Source organism: Tachysurus fulvidraco, chromosome 17 (genome assembly GCF_022655615.1).
Source record: "Tachysurus fulvidraco isolate hzauxx_2018 chromosome 17, HZAU_PFXX_2.0, whole genome shotgun sequence".
NCBI classification, from domain to species: Eukaryota; Metazoa; Chordata; class Actinopteri; order Siluriformes; family Bagridae; genus Tachysurus; species Tachysurus fulvidraco.
Window position 1 is genome coordinate 15,308,235 of NC_062534.1, and position 16,229 is coordinate 15,324,463.

Genomic DNA, 16,229 nt, shown 5'->3' on the forward strand with positions numbered 1-16,229 from the left:
ACTGCTTCTATAACACTGCGTTCATTCCAGTATTTCTGCACATGCAATATTGTTTGAACATACAGTATTTACACTGGTCGGCGTTGTTTCTGTTTTTGTTTATTGTCTCTTGTGTATTGTAAAACTATATTTTAGAACAAGCCTGTGGGGATTTTCATTCATTCAGTCACTAAAGCATTAGTAAGGTTAGGCACCCATGTTGTTTAAGACGGCGTTGCATGTAATCTGCTTTCCAACTCATTCCACTGGTGTTCATGGTGGCCTTGGAAACCACATTGTTATGGACCTTGCTCTGTGCACGGGGAAGCATTGTGCTAAAACACAGGCTGCTTAGTCTCAGGCAAGGGAAATTATAAATCATAATTTGCAAAAATATTCTAACTTGATTTCAAGGCCGACGTCTTTAAAGGTAACGTCTTTAAACTTTAACTTTAACGTAGGTAAACTTTAAAGAGAATGTGGTTGTATGCTGAACCAAAACCAAAATATAATCAGCACAGCTCTGTGAAACTTTGCATAGATAAAATAGGTCATTGTTTAGTTTAGTTGCTGAGCAATAACATGTTCTTCGATGCTTTTGATAACTGTGGTGTATAATAAAGTTAAAAACATGCTAGAAGTGGCAGCAGAGATAGCAATGTACCATTTTTACAGCAGTTATGGATTACATAGCCAAAAGGTTTTTAGTGCAGTCTGTGTTCCCTGCCAAGAGAAATAGACGTTGCTGTAGTATGATTTAATGCAGGGATGGAGGGAACGATTTGTGAAATCAATCTGCATTTTGGGGGAATCACAGACAGACACAAAATGAATGACAACTACTGTAGTAAGGAGCTTGATTGGGTAAAAAAATATCAAATGGCAGAGAATAATGGATGTGAATGCATTTTAATTTGTATACTGAAAAGGTCAACCATGAGGTAAAAGTTTGGTCATACATTGTGACTAACTCTGAAACTGTGCCAATTATAAACTCTACTAAGTATCATATAATTTATGTATAATATATATTTAGGTAGAAAAATGTATGTAGACTGCAGACATTTCAAATCCCCCACACTGGAACCAGATCTCAATGTTTTATACCAAAACTGCCACAGAAGGTGTATTAAAAAACGGATGCTCAAATTATTTATCTGCATTTAAAATACGCAGAAACCAAATGGCCAAATCTACAAAACCTTCTAAAGCCACATGTCTTTGAGAAAGTTATACAGAAATGTTTGCAAAAGTTTATTGTGACAAGAAAATTCAGCACATGATATTTACTTGACATAGGATGATTGCTGTACTGTAATTGTGCTTGATGACTAAAACTCCAGTTGCTGTGAACATGGCAAAATTCTCATGTTTTGGGGAAGTGTAGTCTATGGTGGGCATGATTGCAGGCCAAAGTGTTTTGAGAAACAGAGTTCTCGGCACCATTTAGCAGTGAATTGTCTGAACAAATGAAATACTCAAGTGAGCAAACAGGAAGAAACTTTTAATAATTAAGAGCAGATATTCTAATCAAATAAATGTTAAAATATATCACGTACATTTTCTGTACAAAGCTGAAAGACAAACGTTTCATAATTTCAATGTTATCAAGTTTATTTCTTTACAAGCTACATAAACATTTAGCTGTAGACATTTTTTAAATAGTTTCTCTGCAATGGAAATTCTTGGTGTTCAGGATTCACTAGTAGCACCCAATATGTTATTTTATACATGCTATACACAGCCACTATACAGATTAAATGTAAACCTATTTGAATTGTTGTGCAAAGTATTCCTAAACCCGTGCATATCAGGAAATTGTGCGTCTGCTAATGATTTAGGTTTCCATCTCACTGGATTTTACATTACTGAATATCATCACTGCTGAAAATGTCATTAAATTTCACTCACTCACTCTCTCACTCACTCATTTTCTACCGCTTATCCGAACTACCTAGGGTCACAGGGAGCCTGTGCCTGTCTCAAGCGTCATCGGGCATCAAGGCAGGATACACCCTGGACGGAGTGCCACCCCATCGCAGGGCACATCATTAAATTAAATTTCAGTGAAATTTTATTGATAGTTAGTGTGTTAGTGTTAAAAACCGAGCAACGAAAATGGAGAGATTGTGTAAAATAGATGGATATTATTTGGTTTCACATTGATCACCTTGTGTCTCATTTCTGCACAAGCTGTTGAATCTTGTTTCAGTACCTGCCATTTACATGTTGCCATCACTGAGAAACTTGGCAAATAAATAATCCAACACACAACCCGGAGCCAGAATGCATAATCAAATACATGACAAATAACAAAATCAAGACATTTCCATTTGCCAACAACATAGACAGCAAAGTTTTGTAAAAGCATATTGAAAGCATACACCTCTAGTGTAGCAATAACAATCCATGAGCAGAATAGCAAACAGGCTTCTTCACAGGCACTGGCAGGCCAAGCTTTTGTATGGCACTGAGCCCAGCAAGTGTGCTCATTTAAATAAAGACATACTGTAATTCACATTTAATTCTCTGGTCAGGTTCCAGTGTCTAAAAACTAATTGTTCCCTTTGCCTCTGTGATCCTCAGTTTCAATATTTAAGCCATAGTAGCACTGTGGTGAAAGAGTAGGCTGCAAGAACATATATCAGTACATGGCAGGCAAAGCATACATCAGAAACTCTATGCACCAGTGTTTCAAGTTGATAATTATGCTGTAGCTGTATTGTAAACTGTTTAGATCCTCTTGATTTTCTGTCTCTAGTACATGTGCATCTATAAAAAATTGTTTTCTTGAAAGGACATGCATATACTGTAATACACAAACGCCTCTATTATGTACAGACATAATCTCATACACACACAAAGCACACAAACACAAGCTGGAGGTTATTTTTGTAGTCTTATTGTCTCTATATGTATGTCTTTTCATTCTTTTTTGACAGTTATGTCCCTTTCGTGTTCTGCAGCACATAATAGCATATACATCCCAGCATAGAAACAGATGCTCCTTCTTTCTACATCCCTTTTATAGAATTTAGCTTATGTACATGATATGTACTGTATAATCATTTTCAATTATCACTTACTCATCATATCATCCTTTCTGTTTTACAAAGGAACACAATACAATGCTGGTATGACAAATAACAGATAAAGGAACCATACAAAAAGAAATACAAAAAGAACTGCTATGAAATTTATTAGATATATTACATGTGAATTACATAGTTATAGATAGCAGATTCAGGATAAGATATTAATTACCAAAAAAGTAAAAAAAAAATATGTGTTGTGCTCTTAATATTGTTTTTCGTTGTTTTTTTCTAATCCACTGCTTTTCCGTTTAGTTTTGTTCCAGACAACAAACCATCTGAAATGAAAATCCTTTAGTCCCCTCAGTTGTATCATGAAGGTCAAACACCAAAACACAGATAGATAGACAGATAGACAGATAGATAGATAGATAGATAGATAGATAGATAGATAGATAGATAGATAGATAGATAGATAGATAGATAGATAGATAGATAGATAGATAGATAGATAGAAAATTTCTAACTACATATTCCCACTATATAACTTTTTTATTGTAGTAGTTCCTCTGGAAGACTCTTGTGATCACTGAAAATGTAAGAACAGTAAATACTCTCTGATAACTGCTACTGCTACCTCCTGCTGCTTGTTGTTTACTCTCTCCGCTGTTTGTGTTGAATTTTCACTGTGGTTGTAATATGCATAATATTGACTATGTCTACTGAACTGTGAAGTCATTTATGCACTGCATTAAATTCTGCTGTTGTCTTGTACTGTATGGTATTGAAGTATATTGCATGTCCTGTAACATTGTTTCGGGATTTAATTTTGTGTGGTTGTGTGTGTGAAGCAGTGCTATCAAAAAGTTCACAAATGTTAAAAATAATCTTACAAATAAAATTGTAAGGCTGTTGTAACATCAAGGGGAAAGTACTATGAAGAAATCATACATAAGTAGACAGATGCGTACCGAGGTCTGAACCCAAAAAACATACCCAAGTATTCAAGAGTAACAAGTGCTGTACATGTTGATGTAGTCATTCTGCCCCATTATGATTTTGCCCTAGCTACTGTAGTTCTGAAGCAGTCTGAAATCTCATTCAGTCCTCTGAAGTTAGCAAGCCTCATTAGTTATCTAAGTGATCTAGCTAAATTACAAAATCTGCTACACTACAGATAGATAGAGTATATGGCCAAAAGTATCTGTCTTGTTTAACCAACTGTCTAGAATGTGAAAGAACAAGTACAGTAGCCTGCACAAAGTCCTGACCTGATCCCAAGAAAAGTGGACGTTATTATAGCATTAAAAATATATAATGTGGTGTTTGGCTATTTAATATTTTAGATATGATGATGATTTGATCTCATCCTGTATAAACTGGAAACCCTAGCAAAAAAAACAAAACAAAATCATACTAAGAAAAACTCTAGATAAAATCAAAAAATGCCATTTGATGTTTTTGAAAGTCAAAATGAAACATCTCATCCTGAAATAAACTGAGACATCTCATCCTTTCCTATGTTCTCTCACCCTATTGATACACTCCCTTTACCCTTCACTGGCTTCCTGTAGCTGCTGCATCAGATTTAATACATTGATGCTTGCCTACAAAGCCATAAACCGACCAGCACCCACTTACCTCAAAGCTCATATCACTCCCCCCACCACGCTGCCTCCATTCTTCTAGCACTGCTAAACTGATTCCATCATTTCTCAGGTTACAAGGACGGTACGCATCAAGACTCCAGGTAGGTGGTGAAATAAAATTACCCTAGATGTCCGAACAGCTGTCTTCAGATATCTAAAGGCCTAATGGAAGACCTATTGGAGGTATTTCATTAATTGATGAAATTAATCACATCCATATGTAACAAAAACCAACACCCAAGTGTTAGAGACATAATACATAATGAGTAAATGTGAGAATATGTTGTTGAAAGTGTTATTAAATTATTTATTGTATATTTGTATATTAAGAATGTTTAAACTATTGTTACACACGCTTTTGCTATCCTTTTTCATGCTTCCTGTTGAGGTGATTAAGATGTCATATTCTGGTTAGCAAGTGACTGAATAATACAGCTTTTGTCATCGTTCCATATTATATTGTTATATAAAGTTATAAAGTTTGAGACTTTTGGTAGTCCAGGATCCTGTGCTCTCATTTCCATGGCCTACAGTAGGTTTGATTCCCAGGCAGGGATCTAATCCAGCTACTGAAGGGCTTACCCTCAGTGCCGGTCCCAAGCCCAGATAAAAATGAGATGGTTGTGCCAGGAAGGGCATCTGGCATAAAACATGTGACAAATCAAACATGATCCGCTATGGTGACTCTGAACAAGGAGCAGCCGAAAGAACAACAACATATAAAGTTATAAAGTTTGTTCCTGCTTGGAAGTTCAAAATAAACAGGAATCAAAAAAGAAATATGACTTGGATGAGTTTGTCACGTCAGACTGGTTGCTTTGAATAGATGGTTGATTTAATTTCAATTCACACAAATTTGAATTATTGCTATTATATAAATCTTACACATCCACCATAATTCCAATCATGACAGCAAGTGTATCCAAAAAGCCACCACCACCTAACACATACACACATCACTTAAAGCTTCAGTATTTCTTCCATAAGCATTTCGATCCCTGAGTAACACATGCTACAGTATATCACCTAAATGCTTCACGTTGCAGTGCACTGTTCAATTCAAATTCTTTTTGGGAAAAAGCCTATTTGTTTTTATTGTGTGAATAGGAGTTCCCAAGCGATGGCAACGTAGTGATATTCAGGCGCATTAAGTGCAGTTTGAGCATAGTGTATTTGCGCATGGCACAGTGTATTTGTCACTGTAATGAGCAGCTGCTGCTGTGGGACATTGCCTCATTTCAACAGTGACAGCGCTGAGTGGGATTGAACAAAGCCAAACAACAGTACATTTCTCCATTGGCAGGTGAATCATCATTGGTCATGCATGTCAGCTTCCACACCAAAACAAATGCACTCATTAGCCTGGCTACTACAGGGATGTCCCATTATTAGAGAGTTTTCCATTCACAACCTCATAGATGAGTAACGACTGGCTTTCCAGCTGTGTTATTCTCTGGTTGTAAACATGGTAATGATATTAACAAGACATACCATTTATAAAAAGATGAGTTCATACTCGGGCGGATGAGTTTGAACGATGTAGAGGGAGTTCAGATGTAGATGCTGGAGTGGAGTGAATATATCATAAGAAAAAATCGTTGTGCTGCTTTTCTTTGATCTTTTTTTCCCGCCAGTACACTGGTATTCCATTCTGCTTGAAAAATGGAAATCAACTTATCAGACATTTTCAATCAGTATAAGCAAATGAATTATTTTATTACTAGAACTCTGTTATAAAATTAGTCAGGAATTTGTTGGCTTTCAGTGTATGATGGTTCTATACTTAAAATAGAATAGAATAGAATAGAAGCCTTTATTTCATCATATACTTTATACATTACAGCACAGTGAAATTCTTTCTTTGCATATCCCAATGTTGGAAGTAGGGGTCAGAGAGCAGCAATGATACAGCAACCCAGGAGCCGTGAGGGTTAAGGGCCTTGCTGGAGGGCTCAACTGCTAGCTTGGCAGTGCTGGAGCTTGAACTCTGATCCTCTGTTGGGATAACCTTACACAGAATTTAACACCTTTAATTTTTTTGATGCTTCTCACTTTTGTGTAATAGAAATTAACCACTTGGGGTTTTTATGGGGAACTTTTCTATAAATATATTGCCCCTTGTAGGCAAGAAATGCCAGGAGTGACAAAGAAATTTAGTGCTGAACATGGACGCCCAAAAAGACAAGAACAAATTAAAATTCTTGAAGAGTTAAACCCAGGGAATAAGGTTATAGGTTTTAAGTTTGTTAGTTAAACTGCTGCAAGATTACATATCACCAAAGTAGCCTTCCATTTTGTAAATGAGCACAAATCAGTTTCAGTACATAGGAATTGCATTTAGTTGAAACGACATGCTGTCATCAGTTGAAGGAGCCACAAGTTGTTTGTCAGAGGAAAGGAAGTGTAGATGTAAACAAACCGATGCAATTTTAATCTCATGCTAATTACATTTTCTGGTCATACAGCCCTTCTCCTACATGTCCCTTCCAAGAAATAAAGAATGACGTTTTTTCTATAAAACTGTCCGACTTATCTTTTATCACATTTTGTCCATGTTGCGCTTCATAAAAAGGGATGCAATGATTGGAATACTGATTCAAATGCAAAGTGGGATGAAAGGTTTTGTGTCATGCCCTGATGTGTGGGTGAATTACGTGTAGGAGTGTAAGCTAATTCGAGGATTTTATAAAAAAGAACATAATATAAGTGAAAATATAATCCTGCGGGAATTGTTTCATTTCCCCTCTGAACAACTGAACGGGAAGCAATTTGTCTTCTTCTTATTGCAGTACCTTTTTGTGTACTTTACATTCATGACACAAAGGCAGAATCAGCTGAAATGGCTTAAATCAGGACTGGGGCAGGAACAGGAGGAATGCAAAAGAAAAGAAATAATGATTCACTTCTTTTTAGTAAATTCCATCCAGTGCATAAAGGCTGCACTGTAAAGTTCGAAGCTGTAGCACTCCAGTGAACTAATTGTGATATGATTAAAAATTCCTAGCTGTTTCAATGCAACCTGTTTACTTGAAGCAACTTGAACAAATAAACCACCCGACTAGTTTCTTGAATGCTACTGAAGACATTTTTGACATCTGGGTTGTTTTCAACAGAGAAAAACTTTGCTAATATACAAATCAGTAAGTCACATATTGAGTTGTAAGGAGGAGACAATATCTTTAATGAGATATACGCCAATATCTTTAATGAGATATACGGCAATATCTTTAATGAGCATATACAGTACGCCAGGACATCAGCACTGAATGTTCAAATCCCAACAGACACCCTCCAAAATGTAGTGGAAAGTCTTCCCAGAAGACCAGAGGCTGTTATATCAGTATTATGTATTAAAATATTATGGTAATGTTTCTATAAACTTTGGTTAATATAGTGTGCAATAGTGAGATAAATGAAAACCATTTGAAGACTCATATATTTCAACAATGCTAAACGTATTTTATTTAATGATTTAAAAGTAGACTATTCAGGAATTATTGCTAACCAACAGTGAATTTGTGCCCGGGGTAATTGGATCATGGGATTTAGCGTTTCAGTAGTTATTTACTATTTCATATATATATTAGCCCCTATAACAAGAGTTCATTGCTACTATTGTCTAATAAGAACAAAGTGTCAATCATCACGATAATTACTTCAATTACTCCAATGACTCCAGATCGTAAAAGGCATGACAGCTCTGTGACCTCTGTCACATACAGCGGTCAACTTCACAGCTCCGAGTTGCTTTGAGCCTGATGATCTTACTGCCCTTTGTACCCCATTATCCAAAACAGCCACTCAACATTCAGCCTCAAGTGTTACTTTCTTTAACAATTCATAACAATCAAGGTATCATGCAGGTAATTGAAATGGGATTAAAGGATTAGAATATTTGAACAAAGAGGGGTGAAAATATGCAAAGGTCAGGCTCTGATGTCTTTAAGCCTAAATACATCAAATGCTTTTCCATTGGTATTCAAAGAATGCTCATGTAATTTGTTAACACTGATGATTTAAATTTGATTGATATGATTGCTATGCTGCTAAATTTGTCAGCTCCCTGCTGAATGCAGCAACAAAACATCAATACATATGTACACTCTGAAATGGAAAATATCATTTATCCACACCACATTATCCATCCAATTGGCTTAATTACCACCAGTTCATCAGAAACTCATCGCTCTGTTGCATAACCGTAATGCAAATGCACACCATTACAGCTTAAAGCACTTTGTTGTTCTAATGAATAAATTGCATTGTAAAGCATGGCTCTTGAACCACATGAATGTTTCCAAGTTCTAGGACTGAATATTCATTCCTTAAGGAATACATAATAAAGGAGTATAGTGCCCAGTATGAGGCAATAAATAGATCACATATTTGTATTAAAATGTCACAAAAATAACAGAACTCGATTATGCTGTCTTATGCATTTAAAGGTTATCTGCACAGTCTCAAAAATATCCATCTAGCATTTTTTTAAGGTTCTTTAGTTGGTCTATTTGTGAGAATGCTCATAGGTCCTACATAGAATATCATAACAGAAAAAAAAATCCGAACTGATAAAAAAACATCACTGTATTGCATCATGAAAAGCAGATGAGTAATTTGATGCAGGTCTGAGATTCTTCATGTATATTATGATTACAGACATCAGATTCAGTGTTCATATTCAAGTTGTGTTGTAGTGCATATTTTAGAGTATGTAGCCTTATATTTTTCTATACAAACAGTGTAGGGAAGTCCCCATGAGGATGCTTAGACTTGTGATGTGAGGCTGACCTCTGCTGCTCTGAATGATAAGTGCATCCTTATTGAAGGGTGGAATAAATTTTGTGCGTTTGGCGAGCAGTTCTCGTTTCCATAGAAACAGACCGTAGACTGAAAGTTCTCAAACTTTGCTAGATTGAGTATGATCAAGTATCTAGTGCGATCTGTGCCTCAAGGAGTGTTTTAAAATTCAGCCAAGCTTCTTTGTATTCTGCAGAATGATGCCACGCAATGGTACAACACATACAATCCTCACCAGTTCTTCCCTGGAAACTGCAAATGACTAAGGAGATAAAACGATGTACATTGTTAGTGCTCTACTAGATTTTCCTCTTATGTCTATTAAAAGACTCACGAACCGAATAACAAACGTCATTTTTAAATAAGAGAAATACCGTCTAAACCAATCTACAGGCCTACTGTACTATATGTTGTAATCAGAATGCTCCCGTCCTACTCTGCCTCCTGTCAACAGACTGAATTCATAGTGTTGCGAGGTGCAAAGAGCATCTCAACCAGCTGATCACTGCTACTGATGCTATATCAGACATGCTGCTGTCTCTTGTTGCCTGGGTAACCAGAGCAAAGACTGGGAAAACCAAGAGACATCTGAAGTCTCGTGGCAATATAACCAGCACTTTACTTTATTCAGACTCGTCTTATAGACTACAGGCTTTTTATTTTGACCGTGGTTTTAGTTGTAACACAAGCTAATAAAAAATAACATGCTTACAGAACTGAAAACTGTTAAATGAGTTCATGGATTGTGCATCTATAAACCTGCTTATGTATAACAGGCTTCACTCTTATTTATACTATAAAATCTCTGTATTAACAAAATCTATTTTGATTTTTAATAGATGGCAATAAAATACTAAACAGAATGATGCTATTAAAATGAGTGTGGGAAGTCTTACCTTTGGAAAAGTACTTTTTTTTCTGCAAGGGATGGCAAATATTAGGAGACTGTATATAGCCATAAGAATTGAAAATGAGTCAAAGTAAGTGACTATGTATTTATACACAATTCATGCAGTACTTCACTGCTTAGTTAATAGCACCAGACTTTATATATGTTTTCTCGTGCATCTATCATAAGCACAGTAGGGTTAATTCCCAAAATTCAATTCCTTATGTTTATATCAGTGGAGTGTCAACAGTTCTTGAGTCCTTGAGGAAGGCCTTCTTCTTCTTCTTCTTCTTCTATCCTTTATTGATTGCATCAATGTTCTAATATGCTTATTTATTTTTTGTAATTTGTTTTGACTTTTGAGGGAATTTGGGAGCATTGAAATTAAAGGGTGTTATAGTAAAACATTTATTTATTTATTTATTTATTTTTTATCATTTTTGGTAATATTAGACCTATGTGCATTGGACCATACAGTTGTGGGTTTTTTTTAAACTGTTTTGTCCAAGCTATAAAATATTTTTTATAACTGGTAAAATTATAACTGTATATTTTTTTTTTTTTTTTTGAAAATTTAGAACATTTCTGCACACACATCCTTTAATACAATATATTACGTATACATGCAAGCTTTATATATACTGTAGCTTCACTCAGATGTGTCTGTTTAGAGCACTATTTATATATATAAATAGAATGAACTGATTTCAATATAATGCACAATCTATGGGTCTGGAAATTGGGTCGAAGTCGTGTGTTTGATTTTCACTGCATTTCACTTCTGGAAATAGTCCAGCACATGCACACAAGCCTGAGCTACGTGTGTAAATGGAGGAGGAGAGCTGCATGGAGCTTGTGTGTGGGTGTTTCAGAGACTTGCACTGATTTGGGCAGGAGCTTGAGGTTGAGTAGGCGTGCAGTCCCACAAAGAAAAGTTGAAGACACAAATCCACTCAGTTGCAAGACATGCACTGCAGATTTAAACTGTCTCCTAGGTGCAACTATAAACAGAGAGATAGGGTGATTTGTAGCAAAAAAACATCAACATTATGACATACTAGTCATTAATAACGTCTATGTTATTACAACAGCATGAAGTATATTATATAAACTATTTCAATAATAATGGTTAGAGTGACTGAAATCACATTTCTGTCCTCATTCTGATTTTTTATGTGGACATTAACTGAAGCTGCTGACCTGTATCTACCTGGTTTTGTGCTGCTGACACATGATTGGTTGATGAAATAAATAAATAAATTTTCTGATCTAATGGCAGACTGCTTACTTTGAAATTACACACTGGTAATCCCTTGGATGATTCACACACACACACACACACACACACACACACACACACACACACACACACACACACACACACACACACACACACACACACACACACACACACACACACACACACACGTAGCCCTACTGACCTTGACGTTACTATTCTCAGGGGTTTTTCTACAATTTCAATTGCTAATTTTGCCCAAGTGGTTTCCACGGAGACTGTTACTATGGTCCTCCTGTCAGTGGTGGAGTCTCCTGCGATACGGCTCATCATCTCATCTTATTAATAGACTATAATTTGTATTTGGAGGTGCCATAGATACACACATATACACATATTTTCATGCAACAATCGCAATCATTTTGATACTTAAACTTTGCTACAACAAGCTGTCTCCAGATCAGTTAGTCTCTCTCTGTCTCTCTCTCTCTCTCTCTCTCTCTCTCTCTCTCTCTCTCTCTCTCTCTCTCTCTCTCTCTCTCTCTCTCTCTCTCTCTCTCTTTCACTCTCTATCTCTCTAAACATGTTTCAGAATTTTAGATGAGAACCCCCAAATGCACAGAATACCCAAACAATAATGCCTTAATATATCACTATGTGGAGATACCATGTGAATTTCTGCATGACTAGATTCTGTTTTTTTCTAAATGTATCTAGCTGTTAATTATTCCATGTGTGGGTGTGTGGAGGTGATAAAGCTAAGTATATAATACATGTACATGTGTGTTTGTGTGTGTGTTGCTAGTGGGAAGATGGCTTAATGTTTGTAAGCGTGCTCTTTTGTTTGTGTGGGTGGCTACAATATGTGGCTATCATATGAATGTGCCTAAATGCCAAATGCTACTTGGCCATGTGTAAACCACAAGCCTTCAAGTGACTGTGCAACAGTTTGACTCCAAGGAAATCTGAAGAATGTCCTGTAAAATAGACCTACAATCTCCCACCATTGACTAATTACCATAACATTCAGACAGAGACGAAACACCCACAGTGCACCACAGTGAACAACTTTCCCCTACATGGGATAAATCTACCACTGTGAAAAGGTTAGGTCCATGAGTAATATGCTGCAACAATAATAGATGGTATAGTCTCAACTACCATAGACTCTTTTGCACTGTTACATTTGATCATTTTGCATGTTTTTATATCTGCAGCAACTTGTTTGCTGGAATACCACTTACAGGTTACACTACCTGTTCAACCACTTTAGTTCTGGTGTATTCCCTGTGTGCGCAATTTAGGCATTAGCATAACACGGTTGCTTTAACTATTTAGCTTATTAACAGCCCTTTTAGAGTTGAAGTGGGTGTGTGATGACCAGGGAAAATATTCCTAATGTGCAGGACAGGAGGTACAGTACACTGGGACCAGGTTAACCAATCTATTGTATATGTAACTTAAGAAGTCAAGAAATACACACCATGTCACATGAGCATTCACATGACACAGGGGCATTCCTGTTCACAATCATTGGATATCTTGCCAAAAAAACTTACAGTCACATACAGTACTGTACCCTACTCATGTGTGGCACCATGTATTTACATTTTGACTTGTTTACATAGTTTGTCCTTCACAAAGATTTGCTCGTGCTGGTCCAGTCTGGTTGATCGCCTGACTTGCTTTTCAAAATTATGGATATCAATCTGCTTTTTGATTTTGTCTGCCTTTTGTTTGCAAAACAAACTTGCTTTTGTATACAACCTGCCTGTATCTAACAACAGCAGAACTTTCCAGAAGTAGAGGCAACCGTAGAAAGATGAAGATGCACAAACACAACCAAGTACAAGCAGATACAAGAACTGGGGCTCAGTTGTGTACTCTGTTGTGCTGTGAACAAGTCTCAAAGCAATGGAAAATCAAGTGATAAACTCTCATTCATGATAATTCATACTAACCATACAGTAATTATTGCAATGTTACAGTATATTTGGGTGCATTTTACTAAAGCTTGTAGCTTGGACTTTCAAGTCCAATACAGAAAGAAGTCAGGATTGTGTCCAAGGTTCTTATTTTACATCATGTCAAGTTGATTGTGACCATTAAATAAAAGCTAACTTCCTAACTTTATATAAGTTTGTATTAGTATTTGCTTCATATCAAACAACATAGACACATTTATATGTACATACTGTATAACACTAACCATATATTTCACTACATCATCCAAACTTTGTAGCATCATACATTCAGAGCTTAAACAGTTCATGATAATTTCACTTTACACATAACATATCCTGCGCTATGAAATGCTCTTGAGTGCCTAAAAGCATTATTGTGCAAAAGCAATTGAAACACTGACCATGTTCGAATACTGTATTACTTGAGTTATGAAAATTGTTCGACAATATTTGAAACAGTATTTCAATCTATTGTCCATTTTTGAGTACATCTCAAAGCTGTTCAATCAACCAACGAGACAGAGATTTCAAAGAGAAAGAGAAAGAGAAAGAGGGAGAGAGAGAGAGAGAGAGAGAGAGATAAGAGAGATAGAAAAAGAGAAAAGATAGGAGAAAACAGGAAATGACCAAGAGCACTGTGACCTTCTCCCGTCATACATCCACCTACCACAATTTTAAGCACAAAACCTTGAACTACTTATCTTAATGGCTGGGCTGAAATTACATTTCAATGTCAGCAGCAGCTCTTGATTTTTGCACCTGATTTTAATGTAGGTTAAAGTATAATAAAGATTCACAGCTTATGACAAATGGGCTGATGGACCTATAAGTGTCATAGGTTCGATAATGACATCTACATTCTGGAGAATTATATTTCAGAACCGAGGGACGGTTATTACCACACAGAGGGAAATAAGGCAGTAAATCAGACATCATTTGTCTGCATATTTTTTGATTAAGCTAAACTTGTATTTGTGATAGGCTCCATTTTCTACATACAAATGTAACATTTAAGTGTCTCCAAGGGGTATTGTGTACGAATAATAAAATATAGATGTTGTGTACACGGATGTCTTTGAATCAAACCTTGAGGCTTTGTGAAATAATGAACAATGTTGTATTTTTTTATATGTATTTTTTTTATATGCATAATCCATTTTTTGGCTTTTCTTGTTTTTTGTGATTACCTTTTTTCCTCAGTGATTACAGGAATGTGCTGCTGAAATGAGAACACATAGACGGGACCATACATACATGACTGATGTGCAGATTTATTGTCATATTTGCACTTTATTTTACCTTGAATGATGACATCACCTTTAGAAACAAGGTGATGCAGCTGCTCTTTACAACAGTTCTAAGGTAAATTACCTTGCATAGGGCAATATTAATGATCATTTTTAACTACAAAACACAAAGTGTTTAGGATTCTTTTCTTTTTCGTTTTTACAAAGACATTCTATTATTGATATTATATACAGGAAGCTTTTGATTATTCCTCTTGTTGCCCTCACAAAAGAGAGTCTGTATGGAAAAGGATAATCAATGTTCACTTCTTGGTTTGGATATTCTCTTTCCCTTTCTTTTGGTGCAGTCCAAGGAGAGATTATAATATTTGCACACTTCATTCTGCAGGATGCACTGAGTAGAAGTTCACCAAGGAAGACTCTCATATGTCCTCTGCAATTCGAGTGGCAGTGCTAGAACTATAAGACAAGATGTCCCCATCTGTCTGAGAGCATGCAGAGACCATTTTGGGGTAGAATTTACAGGACAATATAATTTCTCATTTAAAAAAAGAAATAAAAAAAGAAAAAATGTGGCATAAAGAGAGAGACAAACATTGTAAGGAAGCAAGATGATTTTTTTAAGTAAAAACAGAACTTATTCGAGGCTGAACCATTTATCATGTTAACACAAAACTGTCACATCATGGAGGAAATAATCTATGGGCAATTGGAGCAAAAATACTTTAAAACAGACCTTGTATAGGGCTGCACTGAGTTTAAACCCTCAAACAAGCCAATCACAGCCTAGTGAAGCAATTTAAGCAGGTGAAAGAATTGGGGTGCCATGCAAGTAAATAGCCTTTGCAATCAATCAAATACATAGATCTATGCCTTTCTGCAAACTGATCTTTCTACAAAGCAGAGGCCTGAAGTAAACATTTCTACAAAGGAGAGGCTTAATATTCATCCCTACTACTTTTTCATCCGTTACTGTGTCTTTGATCCTTATTAGCATGAGTCGTTTAGACAGAAAGACAAAAAAGGAAGTACACCCGAGGCTTGCAGGTTAACGAGGATTTAATGTCTCTCTGTGAGTGAGTGAGTGAGTGTGTGTGTACAGTATGTGTGTGTGTGTGTGTGTGTGTGTGTGTGTGTGTGTGTGTGTGTGTGTGTGTGTGTGTGTGTGTGTGTGTGTGTGTGTGTGTTTAGGAAAAAGAGAAAGGAGGGGTGATAGCAAGGGCACAAAGTCAATTTCACACTCAAGTGCACTTCCGGAGAAGCCAGAAACGGCAGACATTGGAACGCTTCATCAGTCCACTGATAGCTTTGTCCATAAACTACACAGAGAATGTCCTCTATTTACACATGCACACAGAAAAAGGAAAGAAACAGTAAGAGCAAAAGAAAGCGTGTGGTGAAAACTGTCAAACTGAAAAGACAAGGCAAAAGGGTA